Raw genomic sequence first — 25,709 nt, forward strand, 5'->3', positions numbered from 1 at the left:
ACTGGAAATGAGCCAAAGAAAAAGCTGAGTGCCCATTAGTAATGGATAAAAAGCATCTTGTCTCTGAGGACCTGGGGGCTTGTAAAAATTCCAAGAGTTCTTCATCTCTTCCATCTTCTGTGCCCTCGGTGGAGGCCTTGAGCTTGAGTTACTAACAGAGAGAAGTGGGAGGGGAGATGCTCCCCTGAGTAGTGATCTGCGTCTCCACTGGAAGATGACTGTGGGAAAGGGCCAGGGGGGGTGGGTAGAAGCAGGTGACACTTTCTTCTGGCTTTAAATGCACAGCCTGTCTGTAGCAGTGGTCCTGCAGTTCTGTACCAGAAGCCAGTACAAAAGCAAGATTCAATTATGGATTTCACCTTTACATAGCTCTAGGGGGAGAGAAGTATATTAATTAAATTTAACCACTGTTGAGTTCATCCAACTCCTCCCATGCTTACCAGGGGCATCTCCATAAAGAGTGCGGTGTCTGCGAGCAGCCAGAGTGAGTATCTACTACGTGTATGATCCAAGGGAAGCCAAAAGGCCCATGGCCTTCCTCCCACACCTTACTTAGCCTGCTCCAGGAACAGAGCCTTCCACCATTGATCTTCTCCACAGCCTATAGGCTGGGCCAACCTCCTCCTTCCAAACTTCTCCCACAACATCCTTTGCAAACAAGTATACAACATCATACAGCATATGTGAAAGAACAGCAAAACTGTGAGTCGAAGAAAGATCTCTCTATCCCTCCCAACTCAATTCTAGCATTCTAGTGGTAGATGGAGTACGTGGTGAATCTGTGAGCAAGGTCTCTGGGGGTGATCAAACAGAGGTGGGCGGCCATTCAGCCAGATCCTAGTGGGGATCCTGCATTAGGCAGAATGTTGGAAGAGGTGGTCCCTAAGATGTGACTCTCTAGTTCTATGAGTACAGTGCTAAGTCTGAGTGTGGTACAGACTGTCAACAATCCAGGTGTTCAGACAAAGGGGAAATGGTGGCTTTCCAATGGGTTATTCTGAAGACAATTTGCAAGTGCCCAACCATCTCTTTGTCACCTAAATCAGATCATTAACAATGGTTACTCCTTGATAGGATATTATTTCTTTGTTGTGTTGCTTATTTATAATCCAACCTTGTCTCAAAGAAGCTCTGAGGTGACTGTAATGTAAATTGGACAAAGCAAGAGTATTAAAAATGCAGACACAGACCTAGAAACCTCCCAAACCCTCGAGCCTAGCAGCTAGCCATAGTATTTCCTGTATATGGAACAATAGTGACATCCAGTGGTCAATTAAATTATACCCAGATGAGGTTTGCAATTTGTCCCCAACCTAGAAATAATTATACTGGGAAAATTATTTTTTGAGCCACTCAATGTGGGGCTGTTCTGAACTTCAAGAAAGACTTGATGTGTCTTCAAATGCAGGAAAAGACTCTGTCTCCCAGCCTGCAGCTTTAATGTCTGCAGACAGGATTTGCTCAAATGTAGGAAAAAAAGAACTCTCTACAGCCTCATCTATAAAATGGAGCAGGTAATAAACTACCTGCCAAATTGGAGCCAGCAATGAGTTGCCACGGGAAGCACAGTGTGTGAGGACAGCCATAAATGCACACCGGAGGAAAAAAGGAGAGAAGGTATTCCATAAGTCAAACACAGAACAAAGAAAGGAAAGCTGAAAGAATGCGGCCAGATTAATGGTCTCTCAGGCAGAGAACGGCATTGAGGGTAAGGCCTTTGGCTTATTTGCTGCCGTATCCCCAGCACTTAGCATGGTATCCAGCACATGGCAGGTGCTCAGATGGTCTTTTACTCCATGAATAAATGAATGAACGAATTGAGGGGTTTTCAAGCATTCTGTCCTAAAGGACCTGCCAGTTAGAGATGAGGCAGGTCTGCTCAGCCCAGTTTTGATCTGCCCATTGCCCTGTATCTGAAGACCAGCAGGAAAGATGAAGACTCAAAATGATCTTACTGATCTGAGAGTGAAAAGCTGAAACAGTAAAGTGGTGTCCGTAAATCCTATGTCTGTGTGGTTTATACTGAAAATGTACGTGTTTAGTTATCTGATTCACTAACAGAGGTATTCAGCAGCTGACCCACTCACTAGTTAAGTAGTGGCCCAGGAGAACAAAACAGGAACCTGTGATAAGCAGCCCCCAAGGTCAAGGTTCAGACAGTTCCTGCTTTATTCCCTTGGGTCCTGACAGCCAGACTTAATCAGAGGCCAATCTAAAGAGCCTTTTGGGCAGACGTGCTCTAGATGGTTTTGCATAAACCGTAGCTTTAGATTATTTATCTAATTTTAAGTGAAATATTTGTAACAAGAAAATAGCATTCAATACAAACAATTTTCTTTAATAACATTTTAGGGGCCAATTACATAGAAAAATGTCTTTATTGTTTAGAAGATTTTACGACTAAATATGTTGATCACATTGATAGTGTTAGCAAACAAAGCAAAAATTTCAAAAATATAGTCCAAATCATCTTTTACCATTCTCCTCTGGATCCATCTTTGTGGAGAGGGAGTTAAAAGAGTCTTAAACTACAGCGAATGTCATTTTTGCATAGCCTGTAAAAAAACCAAAATGGCCAAAAGTGATGATTTCCAATTCATGTAATAATTCATCATCCTATAACTTCACCAAAAAAATGTAATAAAACATGATATTCTTGGTAACAGTAGTATGTCTGAGATTCTAATTATAATAAAATACAGAGAAATCCAAGGCAATTTCTTCCTAAAACTGTAATTAGTATAAAAGAGCATAAAGTCTTGGAACAACAAAAACACATTTGTATTAAGAAGATCATTCTTGGCCATTACTAGAAAATTGTGAATTCGTGAAAAGCCACATGTATATAAATTGTTAGCACAATTATTATACTCTTCTCCCCACATGAAATATGATAATATCAACATTACCAGCAATAATAAATTAAAGAGTGTGCATGTGAATTCATTTAACGATTTTACTACGTCTTCTGTGCAGATGGGCTGCAGTCTAGATTAAAGTAAAGATTTGTGAGATTCACGAATTGCGGAAATGAATCATTACAAATACAACACAGTCTTCCTGCTTATGGGTTCTCCCATCAGCAAAATGTCATTCGCCTTCTAACATAATACGTAATTCCACAACTTCCCAAGAGCATATATGGCATCCTGGGAACCTATTCAGCCCTCATTATGCACAAGTAAAAGTCCTTGTATGCGCCTTTAGTATGCAACTCTCAAGGTCCAAAAGCGCAAGTGTCAGAGAGAAGAGAAAGGTCCTATCAGAGACCAGAGAAAGGGGTCTTCTGCATCCGTAGTTATGGACGCCCGCCATACTTTGTCCCTGGATTCCATTTAATTCATTACGTAATACATAAAAGACACTATATGGAAATACAACTGTTTTCAAATGAAAGTCCACTTAAATTCATTTTCTGAGTGCTCACTTCAGCAGCACATATACTAAAATTGGAACGATACAGAGATTAGCATGGCCCCTGCGCAAGGATGACACGCAAATTTGTGAAGCGTTCCATATTTTTTATTCATGTTTGAGGCGTCTGGGTGGCTCAGTTGGTTGGACATCCGACCCTTGATTTTGGCTTAGGTCATGATCTCAGGGTTCATGATTTGAGCTCTAAGTCTTGCTCTGTGCTGACAGTGTGGAGCCTTCTTGGGATTCTCTCTCTCCCTCTCTTTCTGCTTCTCCCTCACGCACACGTGCATACTCTCTCAAATAAATAAACTTTTTTAAATTTTTTTTTAACGTTTATTTATTTTTGAGACAGAGAGAGACAGAGCATGAACAGGGGAGGAGCAGAGAGAGAGGGAGACACAGAATCTGAAACAGGCTCCAGGCTCTGAGCTGTCAGCACAGAGCCCAATGCGGGGCTCGAACTCATAGACGGTGAGATCATGACCTGAGCTGAAGTCTGAGGCTCAACCGACCAAGCCACCCAGGCGCCCCTAAACTTTTAAAAAATATATTTAAAAAATAATAAAATAAAATATTCATGTTTCATGGTCAGATTCTCCCATTAAAGTCGAGAACAAGATAAGAATATCTGCTATCATCACATTTGACAATGTCTTACTAGACAAGAAAAAGAAACTGTAAGGATTAGAAAAAAGTAAAAGATCCTTTTTTGCTGATGGTATGATTATTTACATAGACTGTATAGCTCTCTGAGTAAACTACTGGGATTAGTAAGAGAATTCAGAGTTACTAGATATTACTAACACCAATAAATATCTTCTTGATATACCAGTGATTATGAAATTAATAGAAAAAAGATCTCATTCACGATGGCAATAAAATAAGAAATTTGGAAATAAATGTAATCAAAATATGTTTAAGACCATTATCTAGGAAATTCCAAGTTATTGTTTGAAAGCATAAAAGAAGATTTGAACAAATGAAGAACTATACCATGTCTGTGAATATGAGAAAGGTGTCAGTTCTTCCTAAGTTAAACCACGGTTTTGGTGCGTTTACAATAAAAATCCCCAGGCGCCTGGTGGCTCAGTTGGCTAAGTGTCCGACTTGGGCTCAGGTCATGATCTAGTGGTCCTTGAGTTCAAGCCCCATGTCTGGCTCTGTGCTGACAGCTTGGAGCCTGGAGCCTGCTTCGGATTTTTTGTCTCCCTCTCTCTCCGCTCCTCCCCTGCTCACGTTGTCTCTCTCTCTCAGAAATAAATAGACATTAAAAAACATTTTTTTAAAATCCCAATAAAGTGATTTGTGCCACATAATAAGCTGATCTAAAAATTCATGTGACACACAAAAATAAATTCAAAATGGATGAAAGACCTAAATGTGAGATAGGAAACCATCAGAATCCTACAGGAGAAAACAGGCAGCAACCTCTTTGACCTCAGCCACAGCAACTTCTTACTTGACATGTCTCCGAAGGCAAAAATGAACTATTGGGACCTCATCAAGATTAAAAGCTTCTGCACAGCAAAGGATACAATCAACAAAACTAAAAGGCAACCAACGGAATGGGAGAAGGCATTTGCAAATGACATATAAGATAAAGGATTAGTATCAAAAATCTGTAAAGAACTTACCAAACTCAGCACCCGAAAAACAAACAATCCAGATGTGAAGAAATAGGCAGAAGACACGAATTGACACTTTTTCAAAGAAGACATCCATATGGCAAACAGACATATGAAAAGATGCTCAATATCACTCATCATCAGGGAAATACAAATCAAAACCACAATGAGATACCACCTCACACTGGTCAGAGTGACTAAAACTAACAACTCAGGAAACACCAGGTGTTGGCGAAGATATGGAGAAAGGGGAACCTTCTTGCATTGTTGGTGGGAATGAAAACTGGTGTATCCACTCTGGAAAACAGTGTGGAGGTTCCTCAAAAAATTAAAAATAGAACTACCCTATGACCCAGCAATTGCACTACTAGGAATTTATCCAAAGGATACAGGAGAGCTGATTCAAAGGGACACATGCACCCCAGTGTTTGTAACAGTGCTATCAACAATAGCCAAATTAAGGAAAGAGCCCAAATGTGCATCAACTGATGAATAGATTAAGAATATGTGGGGTGTGTATGTGTGGGGTATGTATGTGTGTGTGTGTGTGTGTGTGTGTGTGTGTATATATATATACACATATATGTATATATGTGTATATATACATATATATATATACACACACACACACACACACACACACATACATACACAATGGAGTACTACTCAGCAATGAAAAAAGAATGAAATCTTGGCATTTGCAATAATGTGAATGGAACTGGAGGATATTATGCTAACCAAAATAAGTCAGTAAGAGAAAGATCTCATGATTTCACTCATGAGAAATCTGAGAAAGATAACAGATGATTATAGGGGAAGGAAAGATATAAATAGAAAGGGAGGCCAACCATAAGAGACTCTTAAATACAGAGAACAAACTGATGGTTGATGAGGGTGAGGAAAATGAATGATGAGCATTAAGGAGGGTGCTTGTTGGGATGAACACTGGGTGTTGTATGTAAGTGATGAATCACTGGAATCTATTCCTGAAGCTAAGACTATACTGTATGTTAACTAACTTAAGAATAAATTTTTTTAAAACAATAAAGGAAAAAAAATAAAAATTCATATGAAAGAGTCAAAGGCCAAGAACAGTAAAATAAATTTGGATGAATACTTGCCCTACTCAGTACTGGAACTTTTATAAAGCTATAGTGATTAAGACAGTGTGGGATCAGACAGATAAAAAAGTAGAAGAGTGGCACCAGAAAAGAAGGCTCAGAAGTGGACCCACATGTAAATGGAAATTTATAGCATAATATGTCAATGGAAAATGGTGGACTGTTCAGCAAATGATGCTGATGCAATTAGTTATCTGTAGGAAACAAAATTAGATGTCTTCTTCGCTGAATACACACAAAAATATGTATTAAATATGTAAATATTAAAAGAAAAACTAAAATATTTTAAAAGTAAAAAAATTCATTTTCTGAGAATTTTTGAGGATTTCAAGGCAGCTTGTATTTTTTTTTTTTTTGGTCAAATTTTTATTTAAATCTAGTTAGTTAACATACAGTGCAACATTGGTTTCAGGAACAGAATTCAGTGACTCATCACTTACATAGAGTACCCAGTGCTCATCACAACAAGCGCTCTCCTTAGTACCCATCAACCATCTCGTCCATCTCCCACCCACCTGCCTCCATCAACCCTCAGTTTGTTCTCTATCATTAAGAGTCTTTTATCCTTTGTTTCCCTCTGTCTTCCCCCTTCATATGTTCACCTGTTTTGTTTCTTAAATTCCATATATGAGTGAAATCATATGGTTCAAGGCAACTTTTTAAAGAATTAGACATAGTGATACTTTTTAATAACTAGACACCCCCTCAGCTAAAGATCTGTGCAGTGGCTTCCCATCACCTGCCCCATACATTCTGACTTCCTGAAATAGCACATAAGACCTTAGTGTCCTAACCACTCTATGCCTCCCTCCTGCCACCCACACCGTGCCTCTTCCCTACCCAATGCCTCCCCCAGAGAATTTTCAACATCTCAAACAAGTACAAAATCACATAAGGGACTCCTTTATCGACATCTCCCTATATTCATTTAGCAAGCATCTATTTCACACCTTCCGCATGGGTGGCTCTCAGGATAAAATGTTGAACAAAACATTGTTCCTATCCAAGAAGCTCATAATCTGGTAGACTGCTATCGGATGTTGCAGAGTTTCTCTAAATCTTAGGAAGGAAATAAGACTCACACCACCTTTCTAACTGCCAAGAAGAAGGAGTTATAAGCCTGAATGACAGGATAGGGTAATACTGATAGCCAAACTTCCAATTTGGGAAGCGGCTTCAAAGTTCCAATTACATCCAAACGTGGGCCAACTTAGACTGGTTACCCAGAGAAGATAGGAGAGATAAGAGAGAGAGCTGGCCTTAGAAGTGCAGAGTGGAACTCAAGGGACCATGATGAGAAAGATGATCAGTCCTTGGGAGGGCGCTGGTAGGATCAGAGAAAGCGAAGACTCCTAAACTTCTGGGGACCCAGAAGGCTGGGCAGAAGGCAGTGGTTGATTTAAGCTCACCAGGAAACAGTTCAGGATGTGGGGTGTGAAGAAAGACCAGAATTTAGCACTTCAGAAACCTGGAAGGGCTAAGGACTTCTGCCCTTTGGCAGAGAGCAACCATAAGAATTTGTAGAGCCAGAGTAGAACAAAAGTAATTTGGCCAATTCCTCAGTGGATCTAAGGAAGGGAAAACCAGACTGTGAAAGACTCAGTACCTAGCTCTCACCGTTGACCAAGATTTCTCATCAATGTACAGAAGGAAGGTGAGGGAGGCGAGGTCTCCAATGAATAGCATCTGTGTCTCTCATTTTCTCAAAGCTACATTAATTAGGCCCTTGTTAGTTCTCATGACACCTATGTGGTATTATGATCTCCATTCTACAAATGAAGAGACTTGAGAACCAGAGAAATTGTGCTCAATATCCACATAATTACTGTGTGTTGGAGCCACAATTCCAAAACCAGTACTTTTAATCACTGTGCTATGTTGCCTCTCTGAGTCATTTACTTGGTCCCGGGTGTCATGAGAATTAGAGCTCTACTGGACACCATTAAGGTAAAGGCAAGTTACGCATAAGGTAGTAAGGAGTGCTGGTCACCTCAGCGATTTCCAGGTTGACATCATACCAACTTGCCTTTAGAATTAAAATAAGCCACCAGGTGCTAGAGTCGTATGGGGGAAAAAATAGCTAAAAAGTATCAACACTGTCCGATCAAAAAACAACATCAACAGTCAGATAAATGCACATCTGGTTTGTGCTATGGAGCAGTCATTGCAAAACATAAATAATTTCTCTTGAAGCCAAAATACAGGATCAAAATTAATGAAAAAGAAAAAAAGCCATTCCATTTTAGAAGTCAGTGATACAAGGTGGTTACACGTGGAAGGGACTAATTTCTGTCCATCGCTAGAAGGTGTTGGTGGTTATTTTAATTCTTTGCCATGCCACCTAGACATGCTTGCACAGAGGCAGGGCCTGAAGAAGAAATGTTCATGCCTCAGCAGAGGCAGAGTATAGGGACCTGCCAACTGAAACTTGGTGTACTGAATAAAAATATTTACAGCACCACTTTATGAAATGACCCATTTTCAAGGCATCAACTGCTTTATGCAATACCCTATCATGCTAAAATGTTCTCTTCTGAGTCCACATATAGAGGAAGTTGAAATATGTTCTTATGAATATCGACATGATTAGAACAGCTATTTGTTACTAAATCTAAAAACGTACTTTAAGGGGCGTGGGATTAAGGATGCTGCAAATTGAAATTTTGAATGTGTCTATTTCATATGGTGAACAAGACCTCTGAAAGCTTTGTTTTCTATTTCTTTTATGCCAGTAGAAAGATATGTATGCTCTGCAATTTCAGGATAATGTTTTTGCTTTGCTGCTTAGTGATATAATGGAAAGAGTGCACGGCTGAAAATTTGTCTCCACAGTGCATCTAGAATACTAATACCCCAGTTATCATAGAACTTCATTTATTTAGAAAGATGAGGCAGGTCCCTCTGTTTTTCTTCTTTATTCATTCATTTAGTTCAGTAAATGCTATACGTAAGGGAAAGGAATGTAAATGTTCCACTAGACCGATTTCTCAACCTCAGCACTATTGACATTTTAGACCAGATAATTCACGTGATGGGGACTGTCCTTCGCATCGCAAGGTGTTTAGCAGCGTCCCTGGACTCTACTTACAAGATGTCAGTAATACCCATCCTCCCAAATGTGGCAACCAAAAATGTCTTCAGATGTTGCCAAGTGTCTGCTATGGAGCAAAGTCGCCCCCATTGACAATGATGCATTTTCCAAGCCCAATGGGCAGGCATGATTGAGCTCTGATTTTCCCGCTATGCCGTCAACAGCCATCTTTTTTTCACCAGAAGCCACTGTGTTTGTGGATGAGTTCTGCTTAGATAAGGAGAGTTCTCAAATGCAGTAAATTGGAGGTTCCACTCTCACATGGGTGAGAAAAATGACCAGGGCCAGTTAGTTATATACCGGAGAGTTTCCTCCTCTAATATTTAAGTACAATTTTGTTTTTGTTTTTTAACAAAACACCACCTTTGCTTCACCACCTTTAACACATCTAGTAATGTTGTCAAGGAGACAACCACCAACTAGCAGATAACAGCTGCGCCAAGATAATTTGACCTTGGTTGCTGTCTGTTGTTCCTGTGCACACACACGGTGGACCTTGCAGCCTCCTTAAATCAGGGCTGGCTGCATGATTATTGTATCCAAATAAGAAACTCACAGATTCTAATCTCCTGATCTTACCTGGTTTAAAACCAAAAAGACACATTTCATTTGTTTCACCAGATCAAATAAAGAGGGAGTCTGGCAATAGCGATAAACCCCAGAGATCAGCTAAATTATGTCCCAACTTGACATTTATATGAGCACACGCCTCTCAATCTCCGGAGGTGATTAGATTAAGTGTATTTTAGCATGCGCTTCAGGCACGCACATCCTTAGAGATTCAAGGACAGGGGTGGATTGTGACTAATACTATCACTGCTTTTATTCAAATGTCTTGTGTTGCCAATATGCTGCCTAAAACGTTACTTAGGATCGAGAACCGCATTTCAACAAAGCACATACAAAAGCTTCTTACATTTCGGGATTAAGGTTTTCATACCCGCTTTAGCTCAGACCCTGAGCAAATATTTCTGCCGTTGAGACATGTGATCATGGTTTCTTATCTGGGCATCATCCCACATGGGGGATACGTTACCTCCAGAGACTGGAATCATTTTGCTCAGAGATTTTGATTTACTTCATTAACTCCAGAAACCTCAGGAGAGGCGGTGAGACTGAGCACTGGAATGCAGGCTGGTGGCAGTGAGTCTCCCGGGGGCATGGGAGAGCAGTGAAAGACGCTTCCCTACCTCTGCTCTATGTTAAAAATAAAAACAGAAACACTAATGCCCATAAAATTCAGAATTACAGCTGAAATGCCAAGTCACCAACAGCTAGTCAAAACCCACTTCTTTGTCCTGGTACCAGTTAAAATCTCATTGATTGTATCCAGGGGATACCACATTTGTCATTCTTAAAAGGAAAATGAGCAGTCACAAGGGATTTCAGATTTCAGACCTGATAGTTTAAGGATAGTAAAATACATCTCAAAATGCACTATTTATTGACATGGAAAAGAAGGAAAATATTGTAGTCTTTATTTTTATGTATATATAAATTATTCAATTCCTTCAATCCAAAAGACATTTCAGTCTTGGCCAAAAAAAAAAAAAAAAAAGATTCTGAGCAGCAGTTTAATGTTATAAATTTTTAAATATTTTATCTATCACTGGTCGAATAAAGCAAACTTTTTCAATTGTAGAAATTTATGTTGTTTCTCTTGCTTCCCTGCCTTCTGCTTTGCTCTCAATGTATTATTTAATCTATAAATATTATGACTATTTATCCTCTATTTTTGCAGGCCGATGGCAATATTCTACCCTGTTATCATTGTGTCAGACCCTACCTCAGAACAAGGGGCCTAATTTGAGTGTCCAAAAATAGCTACACGTGTCTCATAAACACCAAACACAAAATCCTTTGGAAAGACAAGTCCCTCTCATCATGGCCAAACTTCCAACATCCCATCACATAGAATCATCTGTGGCAATAGAAAGTCCAGAAGTCATTTTCTTTTTTTGCCTATACTTACCCTCACTTCAAGCCACAAAGAATTACAGGTAACTTACAAAAGTATATACATTACAAAAGAATAAACTAGGTGAAAGAATCAAGGAAGAGGTAAATGAGAACAGGAAGTTGATAAAGCCCAGAAGTAAGATCAGAATGCAGAGATGCACAGCATGGGACCCTGTCTGGTTGCAAGAGGTGAGCCCTGAGCTTGACTTCAAACTTCCTAGTGACCATATCAATGACAGAAAGATGACTAGTTGTGAGATCACAAGCAAACTGTTCAATAACAGTTCTATTGGAAGTCAAGTCCTGAGGTTATCACTCTGAGGACTCCTCCTAAGAAGTCTTATCAGACTGGGGCCTCAACCGCACCTGGATTCATTTTTTTCATCTTCTTAACCCTTCTCAAGGCAACATCTAATCCTCCCCAAAGAGGACATAGTTGGTTCTCATTGTTAAAAACAATCACTAGGGAGGAAAACTTGGACACACCATCCAGTGACTCACAGCTCTGCAAATACTTCTTACTCCTTCTTTCTTACAGGTATATTACATCCCTTCTTGTCTCCTTTCTACAGCCAGCTCCCTAACCCTCCTTTCACATGGATGAAGACAATCCCACTTTCTGAAAATTGTATGTGTATATAACCTTGGCACATCAGCCCCAAGAATCAATAAACCTTCATATTAGAATCCACGGTGCTTTAAAAACATATTTTACTCTAAAATATGCCCTACAAACTTACATGGAAAACTGTGGAAAATCTGTATTGTGTGTGTATAACTTTCTGTAATATATATGTGCTACCTAAAATCATTTGCCCCCAGTAAAACCTTTTTGTGGGGGGGAGAGAAAATATTATGGAAAAGAACAGGCAGCAGAGAATGATATGAATATTACATGTTCTTGTACAGAATGTCTTCAAAGGAGAGGAGGCTTGCCAGCGTAACTGAGTAATGATCTTTGAACACAGCATTAAAGTCATAGCATGAAGGAAGGGAGATAAAATATTCAATGACATCTTAATATTCCCAGTCTTGCAAAAAGCCAAGAACTGGTCACAGTTTATCAATGGTCATACATTTTAATATCATTAGACAACAATTTTCCCAATCAGAGTATTAGAGCTACCAAAAGCATAGGGTGGTAGAAAGCAAGGGAAACAAAGTGAGCTATAAACTGCTTGGAAATCCTGTCTTTTTCAGTTGACTTTTAATATGAATGTGGAAACTGGGCTCGACAATGAATTGGCTCACTTGGCTAACAGCTTGGCCAGAACCTCAATAACTATTGAGCATGTTTCTATGAAATAGCCTTTATCGAATCATATTGAGGACAAGCCCTCAAAAACCCCACTTGACTCCTGGGACACGAGTGTGGTCAGAAGTCATTGTAACATCTGGTATCATTGTCCCCAAATCTTCCAGTTCTCCCTGTATGCTTCAGTTCCAGGAGAATAATACATCGAGAGCTTTGCACCAGGCAAGCAGATGCCTGATGAAGAGGGGATGAAGAGGAAGAGAAGGCAGGGAAACCTGTTTCATCATAAAGAGAAAAGCAGACAGGCATGAAAAAACAAAAGCGGGGAAACAGAAAGCAGACTGTGGAAGGTAATTTACTGAGTCACCAAAATGCCTCAGTGCATTTTCCTCTCCTCTACTCTACCACCCCCTTCAAGTAGCAATGTCCTGACTATTTTCTTGCCACAGAAACTTATGACACAAAACAGAAGCTATGTAAAGCAAATGGCTCTTCTGTCTTTCAAAGAAGCCCAAGCTAATAAAAAAGCAATTTTTTTTAAGGTACAAAATGCATTAGTCAGCTAGGACTACTATAAAAAAGTACCACAGATCGGGGGCCCTAAATAACAGACCCACAGGTCTAGGAGCTTGAAATTCAAATTTAAGGTGTCAACAGGCAGGGTTGGTTTCTTCTAAAGCCTCTCCTTGGCTTGTAGATGGCTGTCTTCTCCTCCCTCCACTTTCACATGGTCTTCCTTGTGTGTGTGTGTGTGTGTGTGTGTGTGTCCTAATCTCTTCTTATAAAGACATCAGTCGCATTGCATTAGAGCCCACCCTAATGGCCTCATTTCAACTTGATTACCTCCTTAAAAGCCTGACCTCCAAATACAGTCACATTCTTAAGTACTGCAGGTTAGGACTTCAACATAGGAATTAAAGGGGACTCTACTCAGCTCAAACAGAGAGATATATATTTTGAGTTCTAGAGGGAGAGGTGTGTGAGTCTGGTGGGCAGTAAGGTGATAAGACTTAGAAGGAGTCTCTCTGTGGGACAATTAGGAAGGACAGACTTAAACCCAGAGATCCCTCAACCTCTTTCAGAATTCCTCTGCTGTAAGCACCACACTCAAGGAACAGAACCTCTGAATCTGAAGATCAAGACACCAAGAGTTTCTCTGGAGGAACAGACTGGTGGCCAATGACCAGATGGTCTTCCCTGATGTCTAGGCTCCAAGTCCCAAATCCCCTGCAAAATTCAGGGCTGGGAGCCTACTCTAAGAGAGGCTTAGTAATGGCCAATATTGAATTTCCAGACAGTCCTGTGGAATAGGGGCTCAGGGACAGATTTATATCCATTTAAAGCAAATACAGAATGTGATATTTCTTGTTGTTTATGGACTGAGTTCATACCTTCTGGAATTAGGTCAAGATATATACTATAAAGCCTGAGAAAGAATTAAACAACAGAGAAACCAGTCCTTATCTATACAGTAAGCCAACCAAGGTAACCAAAACAGCACCAGACGCAGTGCAGAGCTCAAACTAAGAGGTCTCGGGGTACAAAGCAATTTATTTGGACTTAAGAGGCAAGAGTAAGTCAGATATCCTGACCTACTCCAACAACACATTGAGCTCCTCCATGAATGATATTAATAGTAGTTAACAGGTGCTAGGAGCTACCACATGGTCAGTCTTCCCAACCCATCCAATCATGCCAATAATCCCATTTCAATTTAAAATCCTTCCTGATCTCCTATATACCTTAATATTTTAGCACTCTAAATGATTTTATATATCTTTTGTTTACTCAGTCCTCCTATTTAAATGATAAACTTCATGACAGCAAGATCTGTTTGGTAACTCCTTTGGACATCCTCACAGTGCTTAGGGAAATTTCACTTAATCATGGGTCACAGTTATGACTGAGGAGTCTGTTTTTCCCTCCCTCTATAAGCATTAAAAAGAATCCATAAATCCCTACATCCCTTTGTGCTCTTGAGACGGAATGGGCAATCTGAATGAAATCTCCCTGTTTTTCCATTTAACACAGGTTAAGAGTGTTTTCAGAAAAATTTTCTGGCAGGTAGCTAAGTTCTAGAATGACCAGTGAGAGGGGAAAAAAAATAGGTCCAGCATTAAGAAAAACAAAAGAAACAAAAGGAGAGGCAAATTGCAGAGAAAAAAGTATGAGAACATGGTTAATTGGGTTTAGGATAATATTAGCACTTGAAATCCTTACTCTACCCCATTTACTCTAGCCAAATATATGCCTTTTCCAAGAAAAAGTTCTGGAAGTTCTGAACCATTAGTAAATAGAACAAAAAAAAGCAGATAGGAGATCATATTGCCCCCTCTATTCCAAATAAGGTTTATAATATAGAACAGAGGTACACACCTGCAGACAAGTGGACTGTGTAATGTGTAATCTAATCTCTAAATTAGATCCTCCTTCTCTACTCTGGGATGACTGAGTGCCCGTCGGTTCCTCTGATAGATGCCAGACCTTTGCCACTAAGCTTGCTTCAGGTCAAGAGCAATCAGGAACGTGTGTCCTCTGAGAGCAGCTCACCAATCAGGGAGGTTTTTCCTCTCCAAAATGGAGAGTAGACAGAGGCTACTGAGTATCGTGCTAGTGAGTATGACTGACCATGGAAGAAAACATCAGAAGTGAAAAAGGGTTCTTCCTTTAATGGATATGTTGAGCAAAAGCTTCCAAGATCTCAGTGGACCATCTCACTGACAGATACAGAGAAAGAGATGCAGAAGGTTCCGGAGAGAAGTCTAGGGCTGGGACATGCGTCTTGATGTCACAGTGTACAGTAGTGGCTGAAGTCATGCACGGATATGGGATTCCACAGAAAGAGGAGCCAGGGTGTGAGGAAAGGGAAGCTAGGAAGAGAGCCCTTAGAAATGAAAGCAAAGGGTAGAGCAAAGAGAGGCCAAGAAAGTGATGCAGAAAGAAGAAACCGAGAATGGTATTGCAAAAGCCAAGAACAGAAGAGCTGGAAGAAGAAAAGTCAGTACCAAGCTGTCAAGCAGCCCAAGTTTGGGTATGAGGTTTGGCAGATAGGTAGCCTTTGGGGCACCTCTGCCCTTCTGCAGAGTAGTTTTGAGAAGCTGGTAGTGAGAAGCCATACTGCAGTGAGATGACAAATGAATAGGAGGTGAGAAAGACCTGTTCTCTGCCCTCCAGGAGAGGAGAGCCCTACAGCAGTGGTTATCCATAATTAACCAGGCAATTACCAAAGACACAGTCTTTTTTTTTTTATTTTTTTTAATGTTTTATTTATTTCTGAGAGAAAGAGAGAGAGACAGCATGATCAGGGGAGGGGCAGAGAGAGAGGGAGACACAGAATCCAAAGACAGGCTCCAGGCTCTGAGCTGTCAGCACAGAGCCTGACGCGGGGCTTGAACTCATGAACCACAAGATCATGACCTGAGCCGAAGCAAGATGCTTGACCGACTGAGCCACCCAGGCGCCCCCCCAAAAGGCACAGTCTTCATCTTAGACCCATGAATGTGCTCCCCAAAGGCCCCAAAAAATCATACAGCAAACCTTATGTGCTTTGTGTATCTGTGTATTTTTCTAGGTTGAGATTTATAGCTTCCTAAAATCTAATTGCCCAATATTAGGAGCCAAGAAAACAGATAGCTGAACAGAGATGGCTCAGGATTTTAAGCTCTTGTAAGGGCAAGTGTCTAGTCAAAGTCTGTCTTGGGGTCTTGGGGTCCAAGTGGAGTAGGACAAGAACTAAACCCAGAAAGCAACTCTTCCAGAAATGTTTATCCTCAGATACTTGGGAGACACTTGAGGGGTCAGTTGAGGAAATCTCGGTAAAGAACAAGAGAAACAAAAGCAAGTCAGAGAAAGCTGGAAAGCTAGAACTGCCATCCATTCATTTCACAAATATTTGATAAGTGCCTGTTATGTCCCGGGGGCACTGCTAAATCCTGGGGCTATAGCCTGAGGGAATTTGTCTTTAGAAAGTGAGAGATGGAAACTTGGGATTTCATGGGTGAAAACAATTCTTTTCACTACCTCTTGTTAGATTTGTTCAATTATTTCATTCTTAAGTCAGAATGTTCACATTTGGACAAAAAAAGAAAAAAGAAAGAAAGAAAAATCATGCATGGTGAATTAACCTACCAAGCTGTCAAGATCAATCTCCAATTCATTCGTTTGAGTCTTGGGGGAAGAAGGGAAAATGCAGGATGACAATTAAAAAAAGAGAGAAAATTGACATGTTAAAACTTTGCATTTCAACTTTGAGCTGACATTGTGGTGAGACTCTTTCCAGCTGCTTTGTCTGGCCATGTCAAGAAGTGACCATGATTTATTGTGCCACCTCCACAACTTCAATGCGCTTGATCTCCCACCGGAAGCAGTGACAAGTAAGGTTAACTGCTGTGTGAAGAGACAGTATGAGTAATGCTTCATGCACAGAGCTGGCACCAATCTGCAGCACGAGGTGGTGGGGGGGGAGGAGGGATGTTAGCCATTGGTCAAATCCCTTCCAAATAGCAACTTCCCTAATGCCCTAACACCTTTTGGAACAGTCGATCCTTATACAGAAAAACACCCTCAATTGTGTTAGAGTCTGTTTCCCTGTCCTTATTCCCTCACAAACATGCAAACAGCCAACCTTGCTCACACTTGCATTTTGTATTGTTAGTGATTACTCACATTAAGTGTCCCTATATCATGCCAGCCCCGTCTGCGTGCTTTATAGTCTTTATTACTTCAGTCAGTCCTCATCTTGTCATTCCCTGTTATCATCCCCATACACAGAAGAGAAGAATGAGGCAGGTTAAGCAGAATGAGGTTATTAAGTAGCTCACCAAGGAGTAGGAAGCAAAGCCAGGATTTGAGCCCAGGTGGTCTAAATGTACAACCCCGCCACCCTACTCCTCCATGAGTCCATTCTTATTTACTTAATTCAGTCAACCTATTCTAATTCATATTTTCTCCTTAACCAAGCTTTCTATATTTCCAAAGGACTATTGCTTGCCACACTACTGAGGAAACTAGCACATGCATCACCACAGAAAATATTTTTTTATTCTTCCACGATTATAGTTTGTCTTGATGAATAGGCTCTAGACTGGAATTTTTATGCCTGCAAATATTCCATGAATGCTAATCACTTGCTCATATGTTTACACCTCATTTCCTCCAAATAAATGAAAGAGAGAAAAGAAAACTAACATTTTCTTAGAACACCTACTTCATTCTAAACATTGTGGTGAGTGCATGAAGCCTCCCAGTGACCCCATGAGGTAAATGTAATTATCCTCATTTTATAAATTGAGACATGGGAGCTCAAGGAAGTTCAGGACACTTCCCCTGGTCTAATTATGTGAGAGGCATAAGTGGGCTCAAAGGCCCCTGTGATTCTCCTTCCCCAGGACTAAACACATGCTGTCTTGTGTATGTAACTCGGTGCCTCATATTTTGTTATTCATACAGATAAGGGGAAACCAATGGGAAAGAGATAGGCAGGAAGACAAGAGATTAAGGAGTAAGGTGAGAGTTGGCATCAGAGCTTAGGCACCCCAGAACACTGGAAAAATGGCTTCTCTGCATCCCAAGTTTTCTCAAGGTCTGTCTAAATTATTGTCAAAGACTTTAGATTACAAAATTGGCTGGACGGCAACCTTGAGATGTCGCACAAAAGCTTCTTCTCTGGCAAAAAGCCAAACTCCTTCCATCTTCTGGCAAATGCACAGTACCTGTGTGAAGTGTTCTGCTTTCCAAAATGCCTGAGGACAAGGTCAAGGATGGGCTGCTACTGGGATCTCATCCCATACAGTGACTCAGCTGGTAGGGATTGGGTTCCTGGAGGAAAAGGTAGGGACCTAGCCTTCTCTCCTCATATGAATATCATCTTAATCTTATCTTCTCAACTCTTTGCCCTCATTGAAGAGTTTGTGAAAGTCAATTCATATCTCAATTCAAACTCTCTTTTGTCCAGAGGGCAAAAAATGCTGTTGTTGTTTTTGTCTAATCGAAGTACTGTGCTGTAACTGGATTTGTAACAGCAGAGTGTCAAAATGCCAAAAAATGTGTCAAAAATAACATTAAAAAAAAAAAAAAAACTCAGGGGAGACATGTTATAGTCCTAAATGAGCATCTTTATTTCTCTTTGTTGAAATGTGTTAGTCTCTTCTCAAGGGTCTTAATAAACCTAAAAACAAAACAAAACAAAAAAAACAAAAAACAAAAAAAAACATACAACACTTAATGAATGCAATTTAAGGGCCAATTCAGCCCTTGATACTCCCATTCCTGTCAAAACATCTCTCACTTGTGTTTGTGAGTTCTCCTCTTTCAAGTCTTCCCATGCAATTTCTTCTTCAATGAAGGCTTGTTTTCCCAACATCCACAATCTCCAAAGTATATGCATATTGCCATAAAGTTAGTCAACTAAAAATAATTAATTTCAATTTATTTTGTTTGTAATTGTTGAGGAAAACATCACAAAGTATTTCTTGACACACTACAGGTAACAGTCAAATTCATAGCAATCCCTTGTTGCCAAGGGTCTATATATTTAATTTAACAGGCTTTTCAACAGCATTCAAGAACATCTATAAGCAGGATGCTGGCCTCCCATGATATGGCTGAAAGAAGATAAGAATATTAAAATTTCAGAGGTTATTCAGATCATTCAAAGTATTATAGTGTCTTTCTGCATAACTTGAAGAGGAAGTATTTACTTCTCTCAAGATCCAGAGTGGAGGTTTTATCTAATGCCAGGAAGCTCCTTGAATTTCTTGCTTCAACCCCTTTATTGGTCATCTACTGCTTAGTGACTGCTCAGTTTCCCCACTGCAGAGGCAAAGGCAAATGAATCAAAACCTAGGCAAAATAATTGGAAACTACATTGACCGATGACATAGCATAGCCATAATTATTCTACAAGAATTATTTTTATTCTAGGAGGAAAAGAGTATCTCTGCTAAGTTCAAGAACAGTAGAGGGTGATAAAACTTAGGACAGCTGGTGGCCATGCTTGCCATGATGTGAAGAACCTCTTTATAAACATGAAGTCAATAAAGGTAGCCAAGGGCCAAAACATGAAGAGCAGTCTCACCGATAATAGTTGAATGCTTGGATCCAGCTGTACCTAAAGTCAGACCTATCCAAGTTCTTGGAAATCCTAGATTTCCAAGTTATATGAGCCCATACATTTCTTTTTGTGCTCATATTAGTTGGATTTTGCTTCTTTGCATACTTGAATAATAAGCCTGATAATTCCTATAGGTACAGAAAACTGTATTTCTTTCATAAGCCCAAGGCATCATGGTTCAATGTGGGTGGGTTTTTAATTTTTCTGTTGCTATTGCTGTGTTACAAAGATGTGGGGTGCTTATACCCGGATGATTCCCCCTCATCTCTTTGCTGGTAAATTTTCACTACCAAAGACCACAGATCACCTTCCCAACACTCGTTTGCTAGGTGCTCTGATACACCTATGGTGGGATTATAATCTAATGCAGTCTTTCTACCTAGGTAATTAGCAGTAGGGATCAAGAGTCTTTGATATTCATACCACTGGGATTATTCCAAAAATGCCAAGAAATCCTTTAATGGATCAAAAGTGAAAACTCACACACAATCTCCATAAGTGTCGAAAAGATATTTGAAAACTTCACTATCTGCTTTTTATTTTTTTAATATTAACAAAATAGGAAAAATGGATACTTCCTCAGCATGATACAATATGCCTCTCTCAACCCAAAAACCTCCATCATACTTAATGGAGAAAAACTATACATATTCTTAGTAAAATGAGAAATAAAATAAAGATGTTCATTATATCAACTTCTATTTAGCATTATTTTGGAGATATCAACCAAGACAACAAAATAAGAAAAAGAAATGAAGCATAAAAATGAGAAAAGAGGAAGTAAAATTATTATTATTTGAAGTGGTCTAACAATTTATCAGAGTGGTCAATAGACTCCATTACAAAACCATTATTAAAACTAAAAACAAGTCATAGTATGACTAGTGACAAAATTATTACATATATTTAATAGCCATTATAGATTTAATAGGCAACTACCAGCTATCTTATGAAATGGAAGAAAAGACTCCATTTGCAAAAAAAAAAAAAAAAAAAAAAAAAAAAAAAAGATTCTAAAATACCCAGGAATAAATTTAGCAAGAAATGTGCAAAATCTACTTATATTAAACTTTAATGCTACTAATGAGGAAAAGGACAATAAACAAATGGAAAAACAACCATTTTCTAAAATAGAGAATATCAAATTATATAGATGTAATTTCTTCCCAAATTAATCAATGAATTTGAAAATACTATCGGATTAAGGGGGGGAAGCAGGCAAAGCAATTCTAATGTTTATATGGAAAATATAAATGGACAAGACTGTCAGAAAGAAAGAAAGAAAGAAAGAAAGAAAGAAAGAAAGAAAGAGAAAAAAAGAAATCTGACGACAATAATAAAGAAGGGACACTAGCCATGCCAGGTATTGGCATATATCATAAAATTTTTTAAGTATAATTCATGAAAAACTAGGTCAATATAACAGAATAGAGAAATCAGAAATAGAACCAAATATATATAGGAATTTAATATATGATAATTCTGGCATTTTAAAATAATGAGGGAAAACATACAACAAATGGTATTGATTAGTTATTTTTTTTAAATTTAAGTTATATCTCTATCTTACACTTAACGCAAAAATAAATTTTAGATTCAGCAAAAATTTGTGTAAAATACAACTCATAAAAGTACCAAAGGACAATGGAATAGTATATTTAAAATCTCCAAGTAGAGAAAGGCTTTCTAAGTGTGTATGACAAAACTCAAGACCTTTAAAATAAAAAATATTAATACAGACAATCATACACATAAAACCCTTCTGGAAAAAGAACATTTCTGAATAGCAAAAACAAATAGATAACAAACACTGAAAAGATAATCTGAACCAAAAAGTACTTGCAAATAATATCACAACCAAAGACCTATAATTTCATCAATATAAAAATAATGCCCTCAAATTAACAAGGAAAAAACTAACCCAAAAGAAAGCACCTCCCAAAACACCCCACCCCCCAAAAGGAAATAATAAATGGCTATTTTAAAATGCTCAACCTCATTCAAAATAAAAGAAATTAAAATTATAAGGAAATAACATTTAGCCTCTTAATTGGCAAAGATCAAAACATTTTGTAATATATTGTGTAGATGAGGAGAATAAAAAAACAGACTCTTTTCTCATATTACTGGTAGAAACATAAATTGATACAACTCAATGGAAATACATTTTGTAAGACAGTAGTGCCCCCTTATCCATGATTTTGTCTTCAACAGTTTCAGTTACTCTCAGTCTGGAATCAAATGATCCTCCGCTAACATATGGTCAAGTCAATAGTAGCCTAACACTCCATCACAATGCCTACGTCATTCACCTGACTTCATCTCATCCCATAGGCATTTTATAAACTCACATCCTCACAAGAAGCAGGGTGAGTACAGTACAATGAGATATTTTGAAAGATACCACGTTCACATAACTTTTATTACAGCATATTGTTAAAATTGTTCTATGTATTATTAATTTTTGTTAATCTCTTACTGTGCCTAACTTATAAATTAAACTTTATCATAGATTCGCATGTATAGGAAAAAACACTGTACATAGATTTTGGTACTACCATCGGCTTCCACTGGCGGTCTTCAAATTTATCCCCCCAGATAAGGGGAGACTACTGTATCTATCAAAATGTTAGATGTTTGTAACTTTCAACCAACCAACTCCTACTATCTTATATGGTAGAAAAGAAGGTCTACACAGTGATAGTCAATACGGTATTGTATATTGTAGAAACAGATTAGGATTCATGTAAATGTCCATCAACAGGAGACATATACTCAAATATTACACAGCTAATAAAAAGAAAAATGCATCTCTTTATATATGACATGAAACAATCTCCAGGATATATGTGCCCATAATATAATTTATCTGAAAGGAAAAGCAAGAAAATGAGGTGGCTGGGAGACAGAATGGAAAGGAGACTTGATTTCACTGCATGACCTTTTGTATCATTTGAATTTGTATCTTACACATATTTGTATTACTTATGAAAAATAATTTAATAATTTAAAAATTATTAAACTATTTTTAAATAACATATCTGTATTGTAACAGTAAGATCATTTCTAAGGCTCTATTTTAAGAAAATAATCTGAAACAGACCAAAGCACATGCACAGAGATATGTCACAAAGTCTTGTTTGTTTGTTGTATTGTTGTTTTGTTTTCATAATTAGGAAGTAGTAACAACCTAAATAGATAATGTTAAGGAAACTTTTAAGGAAATATTATTACATTTACAAAAGGGAATATTATGCATCCATTAAAAATGATGTTTATGAAGAGTTTTTAACAACATGGGAATGTGCTGATAGGATTTGGTGAGAAAAGCAAGCCAGAGACTTTTTTTTATACACTGGGATCTTAACTAAGTAAAAACACATAGAAAAAAATGTTAAAATATTAATGATAATTATCTCTGAGAAATGGGATTACAGAACATATTTTTCCTTTTTATTTTTCATAGCATCCAATTTTTCCAAAATGGGAATGTATTTTTACTATAGCAATAAGAAAAAAATGTTGAGTAAAAATTAAAATCTGTGTTCTTTTATTCACAATTGCTGGTCTCCTTACTAATGACTGGTTCAGAAAACCATGCCCTCTGGGACTTCCTTTTAAACTGCATATAACATTGTTTTCTGCTTTCTAGTAGGATCCTACCAGAGGTGGTGATTTCATTTTATGTCTGCACTTGGTGCTGAAGAGATCAGTGCCCACCTTTTCATCATCACACCCTCTGCATAAGACTGGGCATCTGGGCATCCAGCAGGATGACAGTTTCTGAAGTCAAATTGCTTGGATAAACATCCCAATTCCAGCATTCTCTACTTAATGTCTCTGTACTTCCATGGGGATACAAGAGATCCACCATGTAATGTTGCCATGGAGATTAAATGAGATAGTTCATTCAGGGTGCATAGCACAAAAGTGCCTGGCACACAACTAATCCTTAATAAATACTAAATATTTTTCAAAAGAGAAATTTGCTTTTTGATGCAAGACCATGACTTCAAAACATGACGATAAATTCTCTTAATAACAGCCAATTCTTTATCAGTTTATCTGCTTTTGTTCTTCTCCAACAGTTTGAGGTTCTGTCACATGGCTTGAGATTTTGTCACCCGCCCTGCATTAATTCCACACTGACTCTGCTGCCTTTGAAACCCACACTAGCAGGAAGCTTCAGGGACTTTATAAAGGTTTCAGTGCTGATGCCCTAGGGGGGCTGGCTGTCTTAGGAAACAGGGAATGAGTTGGGGGAGGGGAAGGTCAGAGGAAGCCTTCAGAGGATTTGCATTTACTCCTGAAAGGCTGGAGTGATGGTCAGAGTTCTTTATGCAGAGCAAGAATTCAAGATTACTCATAGACAATAGATTAATTTCATACCTAAACTCAAAAAAAGAAGTTTGGAACTAATATCTTGATTTCTGAACACTGTTCTCCACTAAAAGAAGTCAAGGGCTATTTGAAAGAAAGTTTGTTTCCAGGACTGAGGCAGGAAAAGGAAAAGATGCTCCTGGAATATTGTTTTGTGCCTGAAACTAAGGAAGTGTTCAAAAAACGATAAGGACCCGTCAAAGGAACACAGAAGTCAACTTGAAGGTGCTCCTACTAAGCGTCAAAATAAATAACAATAGTAATGGATGATATCCTTGAAATAAAATAAAATTCCAAAACTACATACTAATGGGAGGGAGGGAGGAAGGAAGGAAGGAAGGAAAGAAGGAAAGGCCACCAGCAGTGTACAAAGTTTCCATTTTGTCCACATCCTCATCAACACTTGTTATTCTCTCTCCCTCCCTCTCTCTCTCTCTCTCTCTCTCTCTCTCTCTGTGTGTGTGTGTGTGTGTGTGTGTGTGTGTATAATAGCCATCCTGCTGATGAGTATGAGATGATATCTCATTGTGGTTTTGATTTGCCTTTCCCTAATGATGAGTGATGTTAAATTTCTTTTCATGTGCATTTACTGTATTTACATTGGAGACTATTCAAACCCTTTGCCCATTTTTGAATTAGATTGTTTTCTTGTTATTGAGTCATAGGAGTTCTCTATATATTCAGGATATTAACCCCTTATCAGTTCTATGATTTGCAAATACTTTCTGCAGGATACCTTTTCACTCTGTTGATAGCGTCTTTTGATGCACAAAAGTTTCTTGTTTTGATGTAGTCCAGTTTATCTCTTTATTCGTTGTTGCCGATAATTTGTGTGTCATACTCATTCCATAGACTCTTAACTTGTGCCATGTTCAAAGATTAGTGCACGGGTATTTAATTGACTCAGTTATTGACATCCGTGTCCTGTCACTTACCATTCAATGACAGCCAGTGATGTGGAGTTCTTCAGCACCCACTGCAATGATAGGCTTCCCATTTCAGGGTGGCAAGGGGTTGAGGACTGACCCCACAGATGATCAGTTTTTAAAAACGAACTCATCCAGGCTCCTGGATATCTCAGTCAGGTAAGCAACCGACTCTTGATTTTGGCTCAGTTCATGAGTTCTAGCCCCCTATAGGGCTTTGCCCTGACAGGGCAGAGCCTGCTTGGAATTAATTCTCTCTCTCTCTCTCTCTCTCTCTCTCAGTCCCTCCCCCACGCACCCACTCTCTCTATCTCAAAATAAATAAATAAACTTAAAAAATAATAATAAAAATAAAAAATAAATGCAAACTCATCTAAGAGAAGCAGAGCTAAAAATTTTTTATCAAGGAATCACATCCTCTTATGGTACTGTCATCAATCAATAACCAGCTGATAAGCTCAGAGGAGATCAAGCCTGCACCAGGGACATCCATCCTTAGCCTACTTTGGTCTTTGCAAGGGAAGGGAAATGTTAAATGCAGCCTGAAAGCCTGGTGTCATAGAAGAGAAAAATATTTTGAACTCTGTTTCTTAGGCAGCATAAAAATTTGTGATATGTTGATCAAAGATAAAAAGCAGCAATACAGAGTGATGACTTTGTCCTGAGGGGCTGGCAGATACCTTTAGGCACCAGAAATTACATCGAGCTTCAGATAAACTAAAGGCATATCTTACAACAGTTCCCTCATACAAAATGAAAATAATGACCTCTCAACTTTTGTCCCTAATATGCGTTTTCTAGAACCTTCTCCCTGTGTTCATGTT

The 25,709-nt window shown here is 38.7% G+C and overlaps 1 non-coding gene across 1 annotated transcript; it reads left to right on the forward strand.

The window, feature by feature from the left end:
* The first annotated feature begins 3,419 nt into the window (after positions 1–3,419).
* LOC125914985 (U6 spliceosomal RNA) lies at positions 3,420–3,523 on the forward strand. Its single transcript, XR_007455523.1, has one exon. It is a non-coding gene; the product is annotated as a U6 spliceosomal RNA (small nuclear RNA).
* Positions 3,524–25,709: the final 22,186 nt, after the last annotated feature.

This window comes from Panthera uncia (assembly GCF_023721935.1).
Source record: "Panthera uncia isolate 11264 chromosome D3 unlocalized genomic scaffold, Puncia_PCG_1.0 HiC_scaffold_8, whole genome shotgun sequence".
Lineage (NCBI taxonomy): Eukaryota > Metazoa > Chordata > Mammalia > Carnivora > Felidae > Panthera > Panthera uncia.